Below are 22,159 nucleotides of genomic sequence, written 5' to 3'. Positions count from 1 at the left end.
GGTTCTATGGGCTACACGCAGGAATCTTTGGTGGTGGCACCTGATGTTGGGGGATCCGGAGTCACACCCAGACCTGCTCCACAGGCCTCCTTTTACTTTTCTCTTCGGATTCATTATTTTTAAAAAGTGTCTCTTACCTCTAGGATTGCATTTTCTTTTCTCTCTCTCTTCAAGCAGATGATGGGAGTACAAGTATTCAGGTGACATGTGTTGCCCGTGCCGCCCTCCCCCCTGTGTTCTTTTTTTTTTTTTTTTTTTTGAGACAGAGTCTCGTTTTGCTGCCCAGGCTAGAGTGAGTGCCATGGCGTCAGCCTAGCTCACAGCAACCTCAATCTCCGGGCTCAAGCAATCCTGCTGCCTCAGCCTCCCGAGTAGTTGGGACTACAGGCATGCACCACCACGCCCGGCTGTGTTTTTCTATATATATTAGTTGGCCAATTAATTTCTCTCTATTTTTAGTAGAGACGGGGTCTCGCTCTTGCTCAGGCTGGTTTCGAACTCCTGACCTGGAGCAATCCGCCCGCCTCGGCCTCCCAGAGAGCTAGGATTACAGGCGTGAGCCACCGCGCCCAGCCCCCCCTGTGTTCTTATTCATATACCTCTCATGTTGTTCCAGCGTATTGTGGGGGTACCAATGTTAAGGTCGGGTGCCTTGCCCTCTCCAAGCCTCCCCCCTCGGGTCAGAGCTTCAAGTGCGCCCATCCCCCAGTCGGTGCGCACCCACCCCATGCCTAATGGATGTGTATGCCCCTCCCCTCCCCCCACCCGCCCGACACCCACCCGATGAAGGTGACTCCTCTCTGTCCACTTAGGCGTCCATTCGTTCGTACCAATTTGCTGGTGAGCGTGCTCACGTGGTGCTCGTGTGTCCATTCTTGGGATACCTGGCTTACTGGAACGGGTTCCAGCTCTGGCCAGGAGAACACGAGAGGCGCCCTCTCACCGCTGCTCCTCACAGCCGAATGGCACTCCGTGGTGTCCACGCGCCACATTTTATTGATGCACTCCTGGATGGATGGGCACTCGGGTCGCTTCCACGTCTTTGGGATTGTGAATTGTGCCCTAACTGTCACCCTAACCCTTACTCAGCCCCCGTCTCCTCTGCCCCTGCCTGACGCACTCCTCCCCCGCCAGGCCCGTCACTGTCCTGGGCCCCCGCCTGACCGGCTCCTCCCCGCCCGGCCGGTCACCGTCCTCTGCCCCTGCCTGACCGGCTCCTCCGTCGCCTGGGCCTTCCAAGGGCTTGGTGTGGATGCTGCTTCCAGGAAGCCCTCCAGAAACCCGGCAGCAGGGTGGCCGCAGCAGTCTCCAGCAGCCGTCCCTAAGTCGCGTGAGTGCGGGGGACGTGACCCCGCTGTGCCGCGGGGGCCCAGCCTGGTGTCTTCCCTGAGGCCCTGCGGCTGCCGGCTGGGCTGCCGCTCCCCGCAAGGGGAGAGCCGCGGAGGTGGGGACTGCCTCCTGATGGGGACGTACACGCAGCTCTCCATGTCGGATTCCGGGGCTCTCTGTCCTGCCCGAAGGCCCAGCTGGCCTGCGGGTCCTTAGAGTGGCAAAAACCTCCGAAAACTGAGATTGAGGGTCCGGTGGGTGTCTGCACTTTTGTGCTGGGCACCCCAGGGAGGCCCGGGGGCTGGCTGGACAACGTGGTCTGCTGGGCGGGGGGGTTGGAGGAGCAACTGATGCCCTTTGCACTTTGGGTAGCAAGAGTCTGAGGTGTCTCTGAGCCCTGTGCCCTGTGGGGGGGGGCCGGGGGGGAGGAGGAGGAGCAGGAGGAGGAGGAGGTGGGAAGGGCCGGGGCCTGCAGTCCTGTTCCCGGGGTGGCACGGCAAGTGGCTTCTTCCACAGGCTGCTTGGCCTGGGCTCCCTGCACCTGGGCCTTTGGAGGACCGGCCCTGTGCTTGCCAACACTTCCTGCAGGGACCCAGAGCTGGGAGGTGGCATCTCTCAGCCCTGGGTCGGGCAGAGCCCCAGCGGGCCATGCCCACAACCTCTCTCAGCACCGGTCCCCCAGAAGGCTCCTTTGGGACCAGGATTCTCTTGCGGTGACTCTTTAAGGTCTGGCCCCTGGATGGAGGGGCACCAGGAGTAGAGGAGCAGGAAGGGGAAGGGGGTGGCCGTGCGAGGGGACACTTTGAGGCCAAGTCCCAGCTTCAGCCTGATCCTCCTGGGAACCCCGCTCTGAGACAAGGAGCCGGGCTTCGCATTCCCACAGCAGCCAGTCGTGGGCTGAGGACACCTGGGGCGTTGGGAACTCCCTGGCTTCTCCTTGGTTTAACGTCTAGAGCTGCTTGTGAATCGCGCCGCCACACACACCCGAGCGCAGGTGTCTTCCGCACAGACTGCGGGCCTCGCTCTTCTGAATGCCGCTAGCTCGCCACCCACCCACGGGTGAACCTGGTCAGGGTGCTTTCTCTCAGGGGCAGACTCTTTTCCGGGCGGGCTACCGGTGTCTCTGTTTGCTCGTTTCTTTCTTCCATTTCGGGAAAGTCTTCCTTGCTGGGTGTGGAAATCTCCTATGCCTTCCCTCGCCTATTCTGTCAGCTTTAAAATTCTCTTTCAGTTGCCACCCTCACAGATGGATTAGGAAACTCTTTCCGGTGCACTCATTAGTGAAATGACCTCCAGGAAGCTGGAATCCAATATCTAATGGCCGATTTTTAGCGAGTCCACACGCCAGGGTGGTCGGGGTCCAATGCAGCCCCGGCCAGGCCCAGGCCCCTTGGACTAGGACACGGAGGAGGGTCCCGGCCCCCACGAAGCGGTGCCGGCAGTTCTCCACGGGCTTGGGCGTTTTCCAGAGGTAGGAGATGGAGGGGACTGATTTCTTCAGCGCCCCCCAAACCACGCCACCCCACCCCACCCATGGGACACATCCCCAGAGAGAGACGCCCCATACACTGGCTGTGCCCCAGCCCTGGCCCGGGGGAATAGGCGGCAGCCCACCCACAGGGCGAGGGGGGGGCGCAGCTGAAAGGGGTTGTGGGGGAGGGCGGCCCCTGGCTGGGGTCAAAGGGCGAGCGTCCCGCGCGTGCGCAGTCAGCGGCAGGCAGCGACGCGCTGGGGGTGGGCAGCGGGTAGGTGAAGGAGGCCGGGCGAGGAGACGAGGGGGGCTGGGAGGGCTCCACCTTGGCGAGTCCAGCCGTGGAGGCGCATCTTGTGTGAGTGTGAGTGAGTGTGAGTGTGTGTGTGTGTGTATAGAGAGACAGCCCCCCGCCCCGCCCCGCCCCGCCCATCACCCCCGTCCCTGGGAGCCCGGGGGACCCGGCCAGCGAACTCAAACGGCCCGGCCCGGCGCGGGGCCTGGGGCGGGAGGCGGCGGCGGGGAAGCCCAGAGAGGCTCGGCTTCTCGAGCGGGGCAGGGGCGCCCTCCGCCGCCGTCTAGGGCCACACCACCCTGAACGCCCCCGATCTCGTCTGGTCTCGGAAGCTAAGCAGGGTCGGGCCTGGTTAGTACTTGGATGGGAGACCGCCTGGGAATACCGGGTGCCACAGGCTGCTGCTTTTTTTTTTTTTTTTTGCCTCTTGTTCTGTCCCCTTTCTGGGAGCGCGGCGGCGGCCCGGGGTGGGGGTCACCCCCACCCTCAGCGCCCGCCCGCGGTGCCTGGCGCCCCAGCCCGCACCGTGGGGCCTCCTCTTGTCCCAAGCCGTGACACCGCGGCCACGCGGCAGCATGCGTGGCATCTGGACTGTCAGGTCTCAGACCAAAGGTCTGCTCTGTGGGAACCGACACGCTGGAGGAAACCTTGAGAGTCTGAGAGGGGAGGGAGTTCCAGAAGAAGGCCAGGATGTCATTTTGAGGGAGTATGTGACCAGAACTCGTCCCGTTGCTTTTGGGGTTCTATGGGCTACACGCAGGAATCTTTGGTGGTGGCACCTGATGTTGGGGGATCCGGAGTCACACCCAGACCTGCTCCACAGGCCTCCTTTTACTTTTCTCTTCGGATTCATTATTTTTAAAAAGTGTCTCTTACCTCTAGGATTGCATTTTCTTTTCTCTCTCTCTTCAAGCAGATGATGGGAGTACAAGTATTCAGGTGACATGTGTTGCCCGTGCCCCCCTCCCCCCTGTGTTCTTTTTTTTTTTTTTTGAGACAGAGTCTCGTTTTGCTGCCCAGGCTAGAGTGAGTGCCATGGCGTCAGCCTAGCTCACAGCAACCTCAATCTCCGGGCTCAAGCAATCCTGCTGCCTCAGCCTCCCGAGTAGTTGGGACTACAGGCATGCACCACCACGCCCGGCTGTGTTTTTCTATATATATTAGTTGGCCAATTAATTTCTCTCTATTTTTAGTAGAGACGGGGTCTCGCTCTTGCTCAGGCTGGTTTCGAACTCCTGACCTGGAGCAATCCGCCCGCCTCGGCCTCCCAGAGAGCTAGGATTACAGGCGTGAGCCACCGCGCCCGGCCCCCCCTGTGTTCTTATTCATATACCTCTCATGTTGTTCCAGCGTATTGTGGGGGTACCAATGTTAAGGTCGGGTGCCTTGCCCTCTCCAAGCCTCCCCCCTCGGGTCAGAGCTTCAAGTGCGCCCATCCCCCAGTCGGTGCGCACCCACCCCATGCCTAATGGATGTGTATGCCCCTCCCCTCCCCCCACCCGCCCGACACCCACCCGATGAAGGTGACTCCTCTCTGTCCACTTAGGCGTCCATCCGTTCGTACCAATTTGCTGGTGAGCGTGCTCACGTGGTGCTCGTGTGTCCATTCTTGGGATACCTGGCTTACTGGAACGGGTTCCAGCTCTGGCCAGGAGAACACGAGAGGCGCCCTCTCACCGCTGCTCCTCACAGCCGAATGGCACTCCGTGGTGTCCACGCGCCACATTTTATTGATGCACTCCTGGATGGATGGGCACTCGGGTCGCTTCCACGTCTTTGGGATTGTGAATTGTGCCCTAACTGTCACCCTAACCCTTACCCAGCCCCCGTCTCCTCTGCCCCTGCCTGACGCACTCCTCCCCGGCCAGACCCGTCACTGTCCTGGGCCCCCGCCTGACCGGCTCCTCCCCGCCCGGCCGGTCACCGTCCTCTGCCCCTGCCTGACACGCTCCTTCCCGCCCGGCCTCTCACCGTCCTCGGCCCCTGCCTGACCGGCTCCTCCGTCGCCTGGGCCTTCCAAGGGCTTGGTGTGGATGCTGCTTCCAGGAAGCCCTCCAGAAACCCGGCAGCAGGGTGGCCGCAGCAGTCTCCAGCAGCCGTCCCTAAGTCGCGTGAGTGCGGGGGACGTGCCCCCGCTGTGCCGCGGGGGCCCAGCCTGGTGTCTTCCCTGAGGCCCTGCGGCTGCCGGCTGGGCTGCCGCTCCCCGCAAGGGGAGAGCCGCGGAGGTGGGGACCGCCTCCTGATGGGGACGTACACGCAGCTCTCCACGTCGGATTCCGGGGCTCTCTGTCCTGCCCGAAGGCCCAGCTGGCCTGCGGGTCCTTAGAGTGGCAAAAACCTCCGAAAACTGAGATTGAGGGTCCGGTGGGTGTCTGCACTTTTGTGCTGGGCACCCCAGGGAGGCCCGGGGGCTGGCTGGACAACGTGGTCTGCTGGGCGGGGGGGTTGGAGGAGCAACTGATGCCCTTTGCACTTTGGGTAGCAAGAGTCTGAGGTGTCTCTGAGCCCTGTGCCCTGTGGGGGGGGCCGGGGGGGAGGAGGAGGAGCAGGAGGAGGAGGAGGTGGGAAGGGCCGGGGCCTGCAGTCCTGTTCCCGGGGTGGCAGGGCAAGTGGCTTCTTCCACAGGCTGCTTGGCCTGGGCTCCCTGCACCTGGGCCTTTGGAGGACCGGCCCTGTGCTTGCCAACACTTCCTGCAGGGACCCAGAGCTGGGAGGTGGCATCTCTCAGCCCTGGGTCGGGCAGAGCCCCAGCGGGCCATGCCCACAACCTCTCTCAGCACCGGTCCCCCAGAAGGCTCCTTTGGGACCAGGATTCTCTTGCGGTGACTCTTTAAGGTCTGGCCCCTGGATGGAGGGGCACCAGGAGTAGAGGAGCAGGAAGGGGAAGGGGGTGGCCGTGCGAGGGGACACTTTGAGGCCAAGTCCCAGCTTCAGCCTGATCCTCCTGGGAACCCCGCTCTGAGACAAGGAGCCGGGCTTCGCATTCCCACAGCAGCCAGTCGTGGGCTGAGGACACCTGGGGCGTTGGGAACTCCCTGGCTTCTCCTTGGTTTAACGTCTAGAGCTGCTTGTGAATCGCGCCGCCACACACACCCGAGCGCAGGTGTCTTCCGCACAGACTGCGGGCCTCGCTCTTCTGAATGCCGCTGGCTCGCCACCCACCCACGGGTGAACCTGGTCAGGGTGCTTTCTCTCAGGGGCAGACTCTTTTCCGGGCGGGCTACCGGTGTCTCTGTTTGCTCGTTTCTTTCTTCCATTTCGGGAAAGTCTTCCTTGCTGGGTGTGGAAATCTCCTATGCCTTCCCTCGCCTATTCTGTCAGCTTTAAAATTCTCTTTCAGTTGCCACCCTCACAGATGGATTAGGAAACTCTTTCCGGTGCACTCATTAGTGAAATGACCTCCAGGAAGCTGGAATCCAATATCTAATGGCCGATTTTTAGCGAGTCCACACGCCAGGGTGGTCGGGGTCCAATGCAGCCCCGGCCAGGCCCAGGCCCCTTGGACTAGGACACGGAGGAGGGTCCCGGCCCCCACGAAGCGGTGCCGGCAGTTCTCCACGGGCTTGGGCGTTTTCCAGAGGTAGGAGATGGAGGGGACTGATTTCTTCAGCGCCCCCCAAACCACGCCACCCCACCCCACCCATGGGACACATCCCCAGAGAGAGACGCCCCATACACTGGCTGTGCCCCAGCCCTGGCCCGGGGGAATAGGCGGCAGCCCACCCACAGGGCGAGGGGGGGGCGCAGCTGAAAGGGGTTGTGGGGGAGGGCGGCCCCTGGCTGGGGTCAAAGGGCGAGCGTCCCGCGCGTGCGCAGTCAGCGGCAGGCAGCGACGCGCTGGGGGTGGGCAGCGGGTAGGTGAAGGAGGCCGGGCGAGGAGACGAGGGGGGCTGGGAGGGCTCCACCTTGGCGAGTCCAGCCGTGGAGGCGCATCTTGTGTGAGTGTGAGTGAGTGTGAGTGTGTGTGTGTGTGTATAGAGAGACAGCCCCCCACCCCGCCCCGCCCCGCCCCGCCCCGCCCATCACCCCCGTCCCTGGGAGCCCGCGGGACCCAGCCAGCGAACTCAACCGGCACGGCCCGGCGCGGGGCCTGGGGCGGGAGGCGGCGGCGGGGAAGCCCAGAGAGGCTCGGCTTCTCGAGCGGGGCAGGGGCGCCCTCCGCCGCCGTCTAGGGCCACACCACCCTGAACGCCCCCGATCTCGTCTGGTCTCGGAAGCTAAGCAGGGTCGGGCCTGGTTAGTACTTGGATGGGAGACCGCCTGGGAATACCGGGTGCCACAGGCTGCTGCTTTTTTTTTTTTTTTTTGCCTCTTGTTCTGTCCCCTTTCTGGGAGCGCGGCGGCGGCCCGGGGTGGGGGTCACCCCCACCCTCAGCGCTCGCCCGCGGTGCCTGGCGCCCCAGCCCGCACCGTGGGGCCTCCTCTTGTCCCAAGCCGCGACACCGCCGCCACGCGGCAGCATGCGTGGCATCTGGACTGTCAGGTCTCAGACCAAAGGTCTGCTCTGTGGGAACCGACACGCTGGAGGAAACCTTGAGAGTCTGAGAGGGGAGGGAGTTCCAGAAGAAGGCCAGGATGTCATTTTGAGGGAGTATGTGACCAGAACTCGTCCCGTTGCTTTTGGGGTTCTATGGGCTACACGCAGGAATCTTTGGTGGTGGCACCTGATGTTGGGGGATCCGGAGTCACACCCAGACCTGCTCCACAGGCCTCCTTTTACTTTTCTCTTCGGATTCATTATTTTTAAAAAGTGTCTCTTACCTCTAGGATTGCATTTTTTTTTCTCTCTCTTTTCAAGCAGATGATGGGAGTACAAGTATTCAGGTGACATGTGTTGCCCGTGCCCCCCTCCCCCCTGTGTTCTTTTTTTTTTTTTTTTTTGAGACAGAGTCTCGTTTTGCTGCCCAGGCTAGAGTGAGTGCCATGGCGTCAGCCTAGCTCACAGCAACCTCAATCTCCAGGCTCAAGCAATCCTGCTGCCTCAGCCTCCCGAGTAGTTGGGACTACAGGCATGCACCACCACGCCCGGCTGTGTTTTTCTATATATATTAGTTGGCCAATTAATTTCTTTCTATTTTTAGTAGAGACGGGGTCTCGCTCTTGCTCAGGCTGGTTTCGAACTCCTGACCTGGAGCAATCCGCCCGCCTCGGCCTCCCAGAGAGCTAGGATTACAGGCGTGAGCCACCGCGCCCGGCCCCCCCTGTGTTCTTATTCATATACCTCTCATGTTGTTCCAGCGTATTGTGGGGGTACCAATGTTAAGGTCGGGTGCCTTGCCCTCTCCAAGCCTCCCCCCTCGGGTCAGAGCTTCAAGTGCGCCCATCCCCCAGTCGGTGCGCACCCACCCCATGCCTAATGGATGTGTATGCCCCTCCCCTCCCCCCACCCGCCCGACACCCACCCGATGAAGGTGACTCCTCTCTGTCCACTTAGGCGTCCATCCGTTCGTACCAATTTGCTGGTGAGCGTGCTCACGTGGTGCTCGTGTGTCCATTCTTGGGATACCTGGCTTACTGGAACGGGTTCCAGCTCTGGCCAGGAGAACACGAGAGGCGCCCTCTCACCGCTGCTCCTCACAGCCGAATGGCACTCCGTGGTGTCCACGCGCCACATTTTATTGATGCACTCCTGGATGGATGGGCACTCGGGTCGCTTCCACGTCTTTGGGATTGTGAATTGTGCCCTAACTGTCACCCTAACCCTTACCCAGCCCCCGTCTCCTCTGCCCCTGCCTGACGCACTCCTCCCCCGCCAGGCCCGTCACTGTCCTGGGCCCCCGCCTGACCGGCTCCTCCCCGCCCGGCCGGTCACCGTCCTCTGCCCCTGCCTGACACGCTCCTTCCCGCCCGGCCTCTCACCGTCCTCGGCCCCTGCCTGACCGGCTCCTCCGTCGCCTGGGCCTTCCAAGGGCTTGGTGTGGATGCTGCTTCCAGGAAGCCCTCCAGAAACCCGGCAGCAGGGTGGCCGCAGCAGTCTCCAGCAGCCGTCCCTAAGTCGCGTGAGTGCGGGGGACGTGCCCCCGCTGTGCCGCGGGGGCCCAGCCTGGTGTCTTCCCTGAGGCCCTGCGGCTGCCGGCTGGGCTGCCGCTCCCCGCAAGGGGAGAGCCGCGGAGGTGGGGACCGCCTCCTGATGGGGACGTACACGCAGCTCTCCACGTCAGATTCCGGGGCTCTCTGTCCTGCCCGAAGGCCCAGCTGGCCTGCGGGTCCTTAGAGTGGCAAAAACCTCCGAAAACTGAGATTGAGGGTCCGGTGGGTGTCTGCACTTTTGTGCTGGGCACCCCAGGGAGGCCCGGGGGCTGGCTGGACAACGTGGTCTGCTGGGCGGGGGGGTTGGAGGAGCAACTGATGCCCTTTGCACTTTGGGTAGCAAGAGTCTGAGGTGTCTCTGAGCCCTGTGCCCTGTGGGGGGGGGCCGGGGGGGAGGAGGAGGAGCAGGAGGAGGAGGAGGTGGGAAGGGCCGGGGCCTGCAGTCCTGTTCCCGGGGTGGCACGGCAAGTGGCTTCTTCCACAGGCTGCTTGGCCTGGGCTCCCTGCACCTGGGCCTTTGGAGGACCGGCCCTGTGCTTGCCAACACTTCCTGCAGGGACCCAGAGCTGGGAGGTGGCATCTCTCAGCCCTGGGTCGGGCAGAGCCCCAGCGGGCCATGCCCACAACCTCTCTCAGCACCGGTCCCCCAGAAGGCTCCTTTGGGACCAGGATTCTCTTGCGGTGACTCTTTAAGGTCTGGCCCCTGGATGGAGGGGCACCAGGAGTAGAGGAGCAGGAAGGGGAAGGGGGTGGCCGTGCGAGGGGACACTTTGAGGCCAAGTCCCAGCTTCAGCCTGATCCTCCTGGGAACCCCGCTCTGAGACAAGGAGCCGGGCTTCGCATTCCCACAGCAGCCAGTCGTGGGCTGAGGACACCTGGGGCGTTGGGAACTCCCTGGCTTCTCCTTGGTTTAACGTCTAGAGCTGCTTGTGAATCGCGCCGCCACACACACCCGAGCGCAGGTGTCTTCCGCACAGACTGCGGGCCTCGCTCTTCTGAATGCCGCTGGCTCGCCACCCACCCACGGGTGAACCTGGTCAGGGTGCTTTCTCTCAGGGGCAGACTCTTTTCCGGGCGGGCTACCGGTGTCTCTGTTTGCTCGTTTCTTTCTTCCATTTCGGGAAAGTCTTCCTTGCTGGGTGTGGAAATCTCCTATGCCTTCCCTCGCCTATTCTGTCAGCTTTAAAATTCTCTTTCAGTTGCCACCCTCACAGATGGATTAGGAAACTCTTTCCGGTGCACTCATTAGTGAAATGACCTCCAGGAAGCTGGAATCCAATATCTAATGGCCGATTTTTAGCGAGTCCACACGCCAGGGTGGTCGGGGTCCAATGCAGCCCCGGCCAGGCCCAGGCCCCTTGGACTAGGACACGGAGGAGGGTCCCGGCCCACACGAAGCGGTGCCGGCAGTTCTCCACGGGCTTGGGCGTTTTCCAGAGGTAGGAGATGGAGGGGACTGATTTCTTCAGCGCCCCCCAAACCACGCCACCCCACCCCACCCATGGGACACATCCCCAGAGAGAGACGCCCCATACACTGGCTGTGCCCCAGCCCTGGCCCGGGGGAATAGGCGGCAGCCCACCCACAGGGCGAGGGGGGGGCGCAGCTGAAAGGGGTTGTGGGGGAGGGCGGCCCCTGGCTGGGGTCAAAGGGCGAGCGTCCCGCGCGTGCGCAGTCAGCGGCAGGCAGCGACGCGCTGGGGGTGGGCAGCGGGTAGGTGAAGGAGGCCGGGCGAGGAGACGAGGGGGGCTGGGAGGGCTCCACCTTGGCGAGTCCAGCCGTGGAGGCGCATCTTGTGTGAGTGTGAGTGAGTGTGAGTGTGTGTGTGTGTGTATAGAGAGACAGCCCCCCGCCCCGCCCCGCCCCGCCCATCACCCCCGTCCCTGGGAGCCCGGGGGACCCGGCCAGCGAACTCAACCGGCCCGGCCCGGCGCGGGGCCTGGGGCGGGAGGCGGCGGCGGGGAAGCCCAGAGAGGCTCGGCTTCTCGAGCGGGGCAGGGGCGCCCTCCGCCGCCGTCTAGGGCCACACCACCCTGAACGCCCCCGATCTCGTCTGGTCTCGGAAGCTAAGCAGGGTCGGGCCTGGTTAGTACTTGGATGGGAGACCGCCTGGGAATACCGGGTGCCACAGGCTGCTGCTTTTTTTTTTTTTTTTTGCCTCTTGTTCTGTCCCCTTTCTGGGAGCGCGGCGGCGGCCCGGGGTGGGGGTCACCCCCACCCTCAGCGCCCGCCCGCGGTGCCTGGCGCCCCAGCCCGCACCGTGGGGCCTCCTCTTGTCCCAAGCCGCGACACCGCGGCCACGCGGCAGCATGCGTGGCATCTGGACTGTCAGGTCTCAGACCAAAGGTCTGCTCTGTGGGAACCGACACGCTGGAGGAAACCTTGAGAGTCTGAGAGGGGAGGGAGTTCCAGAAGAAGGCCAGGATGTCATTTTGAGGGAGTATGTGACCAGAACTCGTCCCGTTGCTTTTGGGGTTCTATGGGCTACACGCAGGAATCTTTGGTGGTGGCACCTGATGTTGGGGGATCCGGAGTCACACCCAGACCTGCTCCACAGGCCTCCTTTTACTTTTCTCTTCGGATTCATTATTTTTAAAAAGTGTCTCTTACCTCTAGGATTGCATTTTTTTTTCTCTCTCTTTTCAAGCAGATGATGGGAGTACAAGTATTCAGGTGACATGTGTTGCCCGTGCCCCCCTCCCCCCTGTGTTCTTTTTTTTTTTTTTTTTTGAGACAGAGTCTCGTTTTGCTGCCCAGGCTAGAGTGAGTGCCATGGCGTCAGCCTAGCTCACAGCAACCTCAATCTCCAGGCTCAAGCAATCCTGCTGCCTCAGCCTCCCGAGTAGTTGGGACTACAGGCATGCACCACCACGCCCGGCTGTGTTTTTCTATATATATTAGTTGGCCAATTAATTTCTTTCTATTTTTAGTAGAGACGGGGTCTCGCTCTTGCTCAGGCTGGTTTCGAACTCCTGACCTGGAGCAATCCGCCCGCCTCGGCCTCCCAGAGAGCTAGGATTACAGGCGTGAGCCACCGCGCCCGGCCCCCCCTGTGTTCTTATTCATATACCTCTCATGTTGTTCCAGCGTATTGTGGGGGTACCAATGTTAAGGTCGGGTGCCTTGCCCTCTCCAAGCCTCCCCCCTCGGGTCAGAGCTTCAAGTGCGCCCATCCCCCAGTCGGTGCGCACCCACCCCATGCCTAATGGATGTGTATGCCCCTCCCCTCCCCCCACCCGCCCGACACCCACCCGATGAAGGTGACTCCTCTCTGTCCACTTAGGCGTCCATCCGTTCGTACCAATTTGCTGGTGAGCGTGCTCACGTGGTGCTCGTGTGTCCATTCTTGGGATACCTGGCTTACTGGAACGGGTTCCAGCTCTGGCCAGGAGAACACGAGAGGCGCCCTCTCACCGCTGCTCCTCACAGCCGAATGGCACTCCGTGGTGTCCACGCGCCACATTTTATTGATGCACTCCTGGATGGATGGGCACTCGGGTCGCTTCCACGTCTTTGGGATTGTGAATTGTGCCCTAACTGTCACCCTAACCCTTACCCAGCCCGTCTCCTCTGCCCCTGCCTGACGCACTCCTCCCCGGCCAGACCCGTCACTGTCCTGGGCCCCCGCCTGACCGGCTCCTCCCCGCCCGGCCGGTCACCGTCCTCTGCCCCTGCCTGACACGCTCCTTCCCGCCCGGCCTCTCACCGTCCTCGGCCCCTGCCTGACCGGCTCCTCCGTCGCCTGGGCCTTCCAAGGGCTTGGTGTGGATGCTGCTTCCAGGAAGCCCTCCAGAAACCCGGCAGCAGGGTGGCCGCAGCAGTCTCCAGCAGCCGTCCCTAAGTCGCGTGAGTGCGGGGGACGTGCCCCCGCTGTGCCGCGGGGGCCCAGCCTGGTGTCTTCCCTGAGGCCCTGCGGCTGCCGGCTGGGCTGCCGCTCCCCGCAAGGGGAGAGCCGCGGAGGTGGGGACCGCCTCCTGATGGGGACGTACACGCAGCTCTCCACGTCAGATTCCGGGGCTCTCTGTCCTGCCCGAAGGCCCAGCTGGCCTGCGGGTCCTTAGAGTGGCAAAAACCTCCGAAAACTGAGATTGAGGGTCCGGTGGGTGTCTGCACTTTTGTGCTGGGCACCCCAGGGAGGCCCGGGGGCTGGCTGGACAACGTGGTCTGCTGGGCGGGGGGGTTGGAGGAGCAACTGATGCCCTTTGCACTTTGGGTAGCAAGAGTCTGAGGTGTCTCTGAGCCCTGTGCCCTGTGGGGGGGGGCCGGGGGGGAGGAGGAGGAGCAGGAGGAGGAGGAGGTGGGAAGGGCCGGGGCCTGCAGTCCTGTTCCCGGGGTGGCACGGCAAGTGGCTTCTTCCACAGGCTGCTTGGCCTGGGCTCCCTGCACCTGGGCCTTTGGAGGACCGGCCCTGTGCTTGCCAACACTTCCTGCAGGGACCCAGAGCTGGGAGGTGGCATCTCTCAGCCCTGGGTCGGGCAGAGCCCCAGCGGGCCATGCCCACAACCTCTCTCAGCACCGGTCCCCCAGAAGGCTCCTTTGGGACCAGGATTCTCTTGCGGTGACTCTTTAAGGTCTGGCCCCTGGATGGAGGGGCACCAGGAGTAGAGGAGCAGGAAGGGGAAGGGGGTGGCCGTGCGAGGGGACACTTTGAGGCCAAGTCCCAGCTTCAGCCTGATCCTCCTGGGAACCCCGCTCTGAGACAAGGAGCCGGGCTTCGCATTCCCACAGCAGCCAGTCGTGGGCTGAGGACACCTGGGGCGTTGGGAACTCCCTGGCTTCTCCTTGGTTTAACGTCTAGAGCTGCTTGTGAATCGCGCCGCCACACACACCCGAGCGCAGGTGTCTTCCGCACAGACTGCGGGCCTCGCTCTTCTGAATGCCGCTGGCTCGCCACCCACCCACGGGTGAACCTGGTCAGGGTGCTTTCTCTCAGGGGCAGACTCTTTTCCGGGCGGGCTACCGGTGTCTCTGTTTGCTCGTTTCTTTCTTCCATTTCGGGAAAGTCTTCCTTGCTGGGTGTGGAAATCTCCTATGCCTTCCCTCGCCTATTCTGTCAGCTTTAAAATTCTCTTTCAGTTGCCACCCTCACAGATGGATTAGGAAACTCTTTCCGGTGCACTCATTAGTGAAATGACCTCCAGGAAGCTGGAATCCAATATCTAATGGCCGATTTTTAGCGAGTCCACACGCCAGGGTGGTCGGGGTCCAATGCAGCCCCGGCCAGGCCCAGGCCCCTTGGACTAGGACACGGAGGAGGGTCCCGGCCCACACGAAGCGGTGCCGGCAGTTCTCCACGGGCTTGGGCGTTTTCCAGAGGTAGGAGATGGAGGGGACTGATTTCTTCAGCGCCCCCCAAACCACGCCACCCCACCCCACCCATGGGACACATCCCCAGAGAGAGACGCCCCATACACTGGCTGTGCCCCAGCCCTGGCCCGGGGGAATAGGCGGCAGCCCACCCACAGGGCGAGGGGGGGGCGCAGCTGAAAGGGGTTGTGGGGGAGGGCGGCCCCTGGCTGGGGTCAAAGGGCGAGCGTCCCGCGCGTGCGCAGTCAGCGGCAGGCAGCGACGCGCTGGGGGTGGGCAGCGGGTAGGTGAAGGAGGCCGGGCGAGGAGACGAGGGGGGCTGGGAGGGCTCCACCTTGGCGAGTCCAGCCGTGGAGGCGCATCTTGTGTGAGTGTGAGTGAGTGTGAGTGTGTGTGTGTGTGTATAGAGAGACAGCCCCCCGCCCCGCCCCGCCCCGCCCATCACCCCCGTCCCTGGGAGCCCGGGGGACCCGGCCAGCGAACTCAACCGGCCCGGCCCGGCGCGGGGCCTGGGGCGGGAGGCGGCGGCGGGGAAGCCCAGAGAGGCTCGGCTTCTCGAGCGGGGCAGGGGCGCCCTCCGCCGCCGTCTAGGGCCACACCACCCTGAACGCCCCCGATCTCGTCTGGTCTCGGAAGCTAAGCAGGGTCGGGCCTGGTTAGTACTTGGATGGGAGACCGCCTGGGAATACCGGGTGCCACAGGCTGCTGCTTTTTTTTTTTTTTTTTGCCTCTTGTTCTGTCCCCTTTCTGGGAGCGCGGCGGCGGCCCGGGGTGGGGGTCACCCCCACCCTCAGCGCCCGCCCGCGGTGCCTGGCGCCCCAGCCCGCACCGTGGGGCCTCCTCTTGTCCCAAGCCGCGACACCGCGGCCACGCGGCAGCATGCGTGGCATCTGGACTGTCAGGTCTCAGACGAAAGGTCTGCTCTGTGGGAACCGACACGCTGGAGGAAACCTTGAGAGTCTGAGAGGGGAGGGAGTTCCAGAAGAAGGCCAGGATGTCATTTTGAGGGAGTATGTGACCAGAACTCGTCCCGTTGCTTTTGGGGTTCTATGGGCTACACGCAGGAATCTTTGGTGGTGGCACCTGATGTTGGGGGATCCGGAGTCACACCCAGACCTGCTCCACAGGCCTCCTTTTACTTTTCTCTTCGGATTCATTATTTTTAAAAAGTGTCTCTTACCTCTAGGATTGCATTTTCTTTTCTCTCTCTCTTCAAGCAGATGATGGGAGTACAAGTATTCAGGTGACATGTGTTGCCCGTGCCCCCCTCCCCCCTGTGTTCTTTTTTTTTTTTTTTTGAGACAGAGTCTCGTTTTGCTGCCCAGGCTAGAGTGAGTGCCATGGCGTCAGCCTAGCTCACAGCAACCTCAATCTCCGGGCTCAAGCAATCCTGCTGCCTCAGCCTCCCGAGTAGTTGGGACTACAGGCATGCACCACCACGCCCGGCTGTGTTTTTCTATATATATTAGTTGGCCAATTAATTTCTCTCTATTTTTAGTAGAGACGGGGTCTCGCTCTTGCTCAGGCTGGTTTCGAACTCCTGACCTGGAGCAATCCGCCCGCCTCGGCCTCCCAGAGAGCTAGGATTACAGGCGTGAGCCACCGCGCCCAGCCCCCCCTGTGTTCTTATTCATATACCTCTCATGTTGTTCCAGCGTATTGTGGGGGTACCAATGTTAAGGTCGGGTGCCTTGCCCTCTCCAAGCCTCCCCCCTCGGGTCAGAGCTTCAAGTGCGCCCATCCCCCAGTCGGTGCGCACCCACCCCATGCCTAATGGATGTGTATGCCCCTCCCCTCCCCCCACCCGCCCGACACCCACCCGATGAAGGTGACGCCTCTCTGTCCACTTAGGCGTCCATCCGTTCGTACCAATTTGCTGGTGAGCGTGCTCACGTGGTGCTCGTGTGTCCATTCTTGGGATACCTGGCTTACTGGAACGGGTTCCAGCTCTGGCCAGGAGAACACGAGAGGCGCCCTCTCACCGCTGCTCCTCACAGCCGAATGGCACTCCGTGGTGTCCACGCGCCACATTTTATTGATGCACTCCTGGATGGATGGGCACTCGGGTCGCTTCCACGTCTTTGGGATTGTGAATTGTGCCCTAACTGTCACCCTAACCCTTACCCAGCCCCCGTCTCCTCTGCCCCTGCCTGACGCACTCCTCCCCGGCCAGACCCGTCACTGTCCTGGGCCCCCGCCTGACCGGCTCCTCCCCGCCCGGCCGGTCACCGTCCTCTGCCCCTGCCTGACCGGCTCCTCCGTCGCCTGGGCCTTCCAAGGGCTTGGTGTGGATGCTGCTTCCAGGAAGCCCTCCAGAAACCCGGCAGCAGGGTGGCCGCAGCAGTCTCCAGCAGCCGTCCCTAAGTCGCGTGAGTGCGGGGGACGTGCCCCCGCTGTGCCGCGGGGGCCCAGCCTGGTGTCTTCCCTGAGGCCCTGCGGCTGCCGGCTGGGCTGCCGCTCCCCGCAAGGGGAGAGCCGCGGAGGTGGGGACTGCCTCCTGATGGGGACGTACACGCAGCTCTCCACGTCGGATTCCGGGGCTCTCTGTCCTGCCCGAAGGCCCAGCTGGCCTGCGGGTCCTTAGAGTGGCAAAAACCTCCGAAAACTGAGATTGAGGGTCCGGTGGGTGTCTGCACTTTTGTGCTGGGCACCCCAGGGAGGCCCGGGGGCTGGCTGGACAACGTGGTCTGCTGGGCGGGGGGGTTGGAGGAGCAACTGATGCCCTTTGCACTTTGGGTAGCAAGAGTCTGAGGTGTCTCTGAGCCCTGTGCCCTGTGGGGGGGGGCCGGGGGGGAGGAGGAGGAGCAGGAGGAGGAGGAGGTGGGAAGGGCCGGGGCCTGCAGTCCTGTTCCCGGGGTGGCACGGCAAGTGGCTTCTTCCACAGGCTGCTTGGCCTGGGCTCCCTGCACCTGGGCCTTTGGAGGACCGGCCCTGTGCTTGCCAACACTTCCTGCAGGGACCCAGAGCTGGGAGGTGGCATCTCTCAGCCCTGGGTCGGGCAGAGCCCCAGCGGGCCATGCCCACAACCTCTCTCAGCACCGGTCCCCCAGAAGGCTCCTTTGGGACCAGGATTCTCTTGCGGTTACTCTTTAAGGTCTGGCCCCTGGTTCGAGGGGCACCAGGAGTAGAGGAGCAGGAAGGGGAAGGGGGTGGCCGTGCGAGGGGACACTTTGAGGCCAAGTCCCAGCTTCAGCCTGATCCTCCTGGGAACCCCGCTCTGAGACAAGGAGCCGGGCTTCGCATTCCCACAGCAGCCAGTCGTGGGCTGAGGACACCTGGGGCGTTGGGAACTCCCTGGCTTCTCCTTGGTTTAACGTCTAGAGCTGCTTGTGAATCGCGCCGCCACACACACCCGAGCGCAGGTGTCTTCCGCACAGACTGCGGGCCTCGCTCTTCTGAATGCCGCTAGCTCGCCACCCACCCACGGGTGAACCTGGTCAGGGTGCTTTCTCTCAGGGGCAGACTCTTTTCCGGGCGGGCTACCGGTGTCTCTGTTTGCTCGTTTCTTTCTTCCATTTCGGGAAAGTCTTCCTTGCTGGGTGTGGAAATCTCCTATGCCTTCCCTCGCCTATTCTGTCAGCTTTAAAATTCTCTTTCAGTTGCCACCCTCACAGATGGATTAGGAAACTCTTTCCGGTGCACTCATTAGTGAAATGACCTCCAGGAAGCTGGAATCCAATATCTAATGGCCGATTTTTAGCGAGTCCACACGCCAGGGTGGTCGGGGTCCAATGCAGCCCCGGCCAGGCCCAGGCCCCTTGGACTAGGACACGGAGGAGGGTCCCGGCCCCCACGAAGCGGTGCCGGCAGTTCTCCACGGGCTTGGGCGTTTTCCAGAGGTAGGAGATGGAGGGGACTGATTTCTTCAGCGCCCCCCAAACCACGCCACCCCACCCCACCCATGGGACACATCCCCAGAGAGAGACGCCCCATACACTGGCTGTGCCCCAGCCCTGGCCCGGGGGAATAGGCGGCAGCCCACCCACAGGGCGAGGGGGGGGCGCAGCTGAAAGGGGTTGTGGGGGAGGGCGGCCCCTGGCTGGGGTCAAAGGGCGAGCGTCCCGCGCGTGCGCAGTCAGCGGCAGGCAGCGACGCGCTGGGGGTGGGCAGCGGGTAGGTGAAGGAGGCCGGGCGAGGAGACGAGGGGGGCTGGGAGGGCTCCACCTTGGCGAGTCCAGCCGTGGAGGCGCATCTTGTGTGAGTGTGAGTGAGTGTGAGTGTGTGTGTGTGTGTATAGAGAGACAGCCCCCCACCCCGCCCCGCCCCGCCCCGCCCCGCCCATCACCCCCGTCCCTGGGAGCCCGCGGGACCCGGCCAGCGAACTCAACCGGCACGGCCCGGCGCGGGGCCTGGGGCGGGAGGCGGCGGCGGGGAAGCCCAGAGAGGCTCGGCTTCTCGAGCGGGGCAGGGGCGCCCTCCGCCGCCGTCTAGGGCCACACCACCCTGAACGCCCCCGATCTCGTCTGGTCTCGGAAGCTAAGCAGGGTCGGGCCTGGTTAGTACTTGGATGGGAGACCGCCTGGGAATACCGGGTGCCACAGGCTGCTGCTTTTTTTTTTTTTTTTTTGCCTCTTGTTCTGTCCCCTTTCTGGGAGCGCGGCGGCGGCCCGGGGTGGGGGTCACCCCCACCCTCAGCGCCCGCCCGCGGTGCCTGGCGCCCCAGCCCGCACCGTGGGGCCTCCTCTTGTCCCAAGCCGCGACACCGCGGCCACGCGGCAGCATGCGTGGCATCTGGACTGTCAGGTCTCAGACGAAAGGTCTGCTCTGTGGGAACCGACACGCTGGAGGAAACCTTGAGAGTCTGAGAGGGGAGGGAGTTCCAGAAGAAGGCCAGGATGTCATTTTGAGGGAGTATGTGACCAGAACTCGTCCCGTTGCTTTTGGGGTTCTATGGGCTACACGCAGGAATCTTTGGTGGTGGCACCTGATGTTGGGGGATCCGGAGTCACACCCAGACCTGCTCCACAGGCCTCCTTTTACTTTTCTCTTCGGATTCATTATTTTTAAAAAGTGTCTCTTACCTCTAGGATTGCATTTTCTTTTCTCTCTCTCTTCAAGCAGATGATGGGAGTACAAGTATTCAGGTGACATGTGTTGCCCGTGCCCCCCTCCCCCCTGTGTTCTTTTTTTTTTTTTTTTGAGACAGAGTCTCGTTTTGCTGCCCAGGCTAGAGTGAGTGCCATGGCGTCAGCCTAGCTCACAGCAACCTCAATCTCCGGGCTCAAGCAATCCTGCTGCCTCAGCCTCCCGAGTAGTTGGGACTACAGGCATGCACCACCACGCCCGGCTGTGTTTTTCTATATATATTAGTTGGCCAATTAATTTCTCTCTATTTTTAGTAGAGACGGGGTCTCGCTCTTGCTCAGGCTGGTTTCGAACTCCTGACCTGGAGCAATCCGCCCGCCTCGGCCTCCCAGAGAGCTAGGATTACAGGCGTGAGCCACCGCGCCCAGCCCCCCCTGTGTTCTTATTCATATACCTCTCATGTTGTTCCAGCGTATTGTGGGGGTACCAATGTTAAGGTCGGGTGCCTTGCCCTCTCCAAGCCTCCCCCCTCGGGTCAGAGCTTCAAGTGCGCCCATCCCCCAGTCGGTGCGCACCCACCCCATGCCTAATGGATGTGTATGCCCCTCCCCTCCCCCCACCCGCCCGACACCCACCCGATGAAGGTGACGCCTCTCTGTCCACTTAGGCGTCCATCCGTTCGTACCAATTTGCTGGTGAGCGTGCTCACGTGGTGCTCGTGTGTCCATTCTTGGGATACCTGGCTTACTGGAACGGGTTCCAGCTCTGGCCAGGAGAACACGAGAGGCGCCCTCTCACCGCTGCTCCTCACAGCCGAATGGCACTCCGTGGTGTCCACGCGCCACATTTTATTGATGCACTCCTGGATGGATGGGCACTCGGGTCGCTTCCACGTCTTTGGGATTGTGAATTGTGCCCTAACTGTCACCCTAACCCTTACCCAGCCCCCGTCTCCTCTGCCCCTGCCTGACGCACTCCTCCCCGGCCAGACCCGTCACTGTCCTGGGCCCCCGCCTGACCGGCTCCTCCCCGCCCGGCCGGTCACCGTCCTCTGCCCCTGCCTGACCGGCTCCTCCGTCGCCTGGGCCTTCCAAGGGCTTGGTGTGGATGCTGCTTCCAGGAAGCCCTCCAGAAACCCGGCAGCAGGGTGGCCGCAGCAGTCTCCAGCAGCCGTCCCTAAGTCGCGTGAGTGCGGGGGACGTGCCCCCGCTGTGCCGCGGGGGCCCAGCCTGGTGTCTTCCCTGAGGCCCTGCGGCTGCCGGCTGGGCTGCCGCTCCCCGCAAGGGGAGAGCCGCGGAGGTGGGGACTGCCTCCTGATGGGGACGTACACGCAGCTCTCCACGTCGGATTCCGGGGCTCTCTGTCCTGCCCGAAGGCCCAGCTGGCCTGCGGGTCCTTAGAGTGGCAAAAACCTCCGAAAACTGAGATTGAGGGTCCGGTGGGTGTCTGCACTTTTGTGCTGGGCACCCCAGGGAGGCCCGGGGGCTGGCTGGACAACGTGGTCTGCTGGGCGGGGGGGTTGGAGGAGCAACTGATGCCCTTTGCACTTTGGGTAGCAAGAGTCTGAGGTGTCTCTGAGCCCTGTGCCCTGTGGGGGGGGGCCGGGGGGGAGGAGGAGGAGCAGGAGGAGGAGGAGGTGGGAAGGGCCGGGGCCTGCAGTCCTGTTCCCGGGGTGGCACGGCAAGTGGCTTCTTCCACAGGCTGCTTGGCCTGGGCTCCCTGCACCTGGGCCTTTGGAGGACCGGCCCTGTGCTTGCCAACACTTCCTGCAGGGACCCAGAGCTGGGAGGTGGCATCTCTCAGCCCTGGGTCGGGCAGAGCCCCAGCGGGCCATGCCCACAACCTCTCTCAGCACCGGTCCCCCAGAAGGCTCCTTTGGGACCAGGATTCTCTTGCGGTTACTCTTTAAGGTCTGGCCCCTGGATGGAGGGGCACCAGGAGTAGAGGAGCAGGAAGGGGAAGGGGGTGGCCGTGCGAGGGGACACTTTGAGGCCAAGTCCCAGCTTCAGCCTGATCCTCCTGGGAACCCCGCTCTGAGACAAGGAGCCGGGCTTCGCATTCCCACAGCAGCCAGTCGTGGGCTGAGGACACCTGGGGCGTTGGGAACTCCCTGGCTTCTCCTTGGTTTAACGTCTAGAGCTGCTTGTGAATCGCGCCGCCACACACACCCGAGCGCAGGTGTCTTCCGCACAGACTGCGGGCCTCGCTCTTCTGAATGCCGCTAGCTCGCCACCCACCCACGGGTGAACCTGGTCAGGGTGCTTTCTCTCAGGGGCAGACTCTTTTCCGGGCGGGCTACCGGTGTCTCTGTTTGCTCGTTTCTTTCTTCCATTTCGGGAAAGTCTTCCTTGCTGGGTGTGGAAATCTCCTATGCCTTCCCTCGCCTATTCTGTCAGCTTTAAAATTCTCTTTCAGTTGCCACCCTCACAGATGGATTAGGAAACTCTTTCCGGTGCACTCATTAGTGAAATGACCTCCAGGAAGCTGGAATCCAATATCTAATGGCCGATTTTTAGCGAGTCCACACGCCAGGGTGGTCGGGGTCCAATGCAGCCCCGGCCAGGCCCAGGCCCCTTGGACTAGGACACGGAGGAGGGTCCCGGCCCCCACGAAGCGGTGCCGGCAGTTCTCCACGGGCTTGGGCGTTTTCCAGAGGTAGGAGATGGAGGGGACTGATTTCTTCAGCGCCCCCCAAACCACGC

At 62.6% G+C, this 22,159-nt stretch overlaps 5 non-coding genes across 5 annotated transcripts; all 5 read left to right on the top strand.

Moving 5' to 3' along the window:
* The first annotated feature begins 3,376 nt into the window (after positions 1 to 3,376).
* On the top strand, positions 3,377 to 3,495 carry LOC142866472 (5S ribosomal RNA). Its single transcript, XR_012916453.1, has one exon. It is a non-coding gene; the product is annotated as a 5S ribosomal RNA (ribosomal RNA).
* A 3,766-nt stretch (positions 3,496 to 7,261) lies between these two features.
* Positions 7,262 to 7,380, top strand: LOC142866471 (5S ribosomal RNA). The gene has a single exon (XR_012916452.1). It is a non-coding gene; the product is annotated as a 5S ribosomal RNA (ribosomal RNA).
* A 3,760-nt stretch (positions 7,381 to 11,140) lies between these two features.
* LOC142866470 (5S ribosomal RNA) lies at positions 11,141 to 11,259 on the top strand. The gene has a single exon (XR_012916451.1). It is a non-coding gene; the product is annotated as a 5S ribosomal RNA (ribosomal RNA).
* Positions 11,260 to 15,017: 3,758 nt separating this feature from the next.
* On the top strand, positions 15,018 to 15,136 carry LOC142866469 (5S ribosomal RNA). Its single transcript, XR_012916450.1, has one exon. It is a non-coding gene; the product is annotated as a 5S ribosomal RNA (ribosomal RNA).
* A 3,721-nt stretch (positions 15,137 to 18,857) lies between these two features.
* Positions 18,858 to 18,976, top strand: LOC142866468 (5S ribosomal RNA). Its single transcript, XR_012916449.1, has one exon. It is a non-coding gene; the product is annotated as a 5S ribosomal RNA (ribosomal RNA).
* The last annotated feature ends 3,183 nt before the right edge of the window (positions 18,977 to 22,159 follow it).

The sequence above is a fragment of the Microcebus murinus genome, unplaced genomic scaffold, assembly GCF_040939455.1.
Source record: "Microcebus murinus isolate Inina unplaced genomic scaffold, M.murinus_Inina_mat1.0 scaf006_hap2_Mmur4.0, whole genome shotgun sequence".
NCBI lineage: Eukaryota > Metazoa > Chordata > Mammalia > Primates > Cheirogaleidae > Microcebus > Microcebus murinus.
This window is presented reverse-complemented; position numbering and strand designations above follow the sequence as displayed.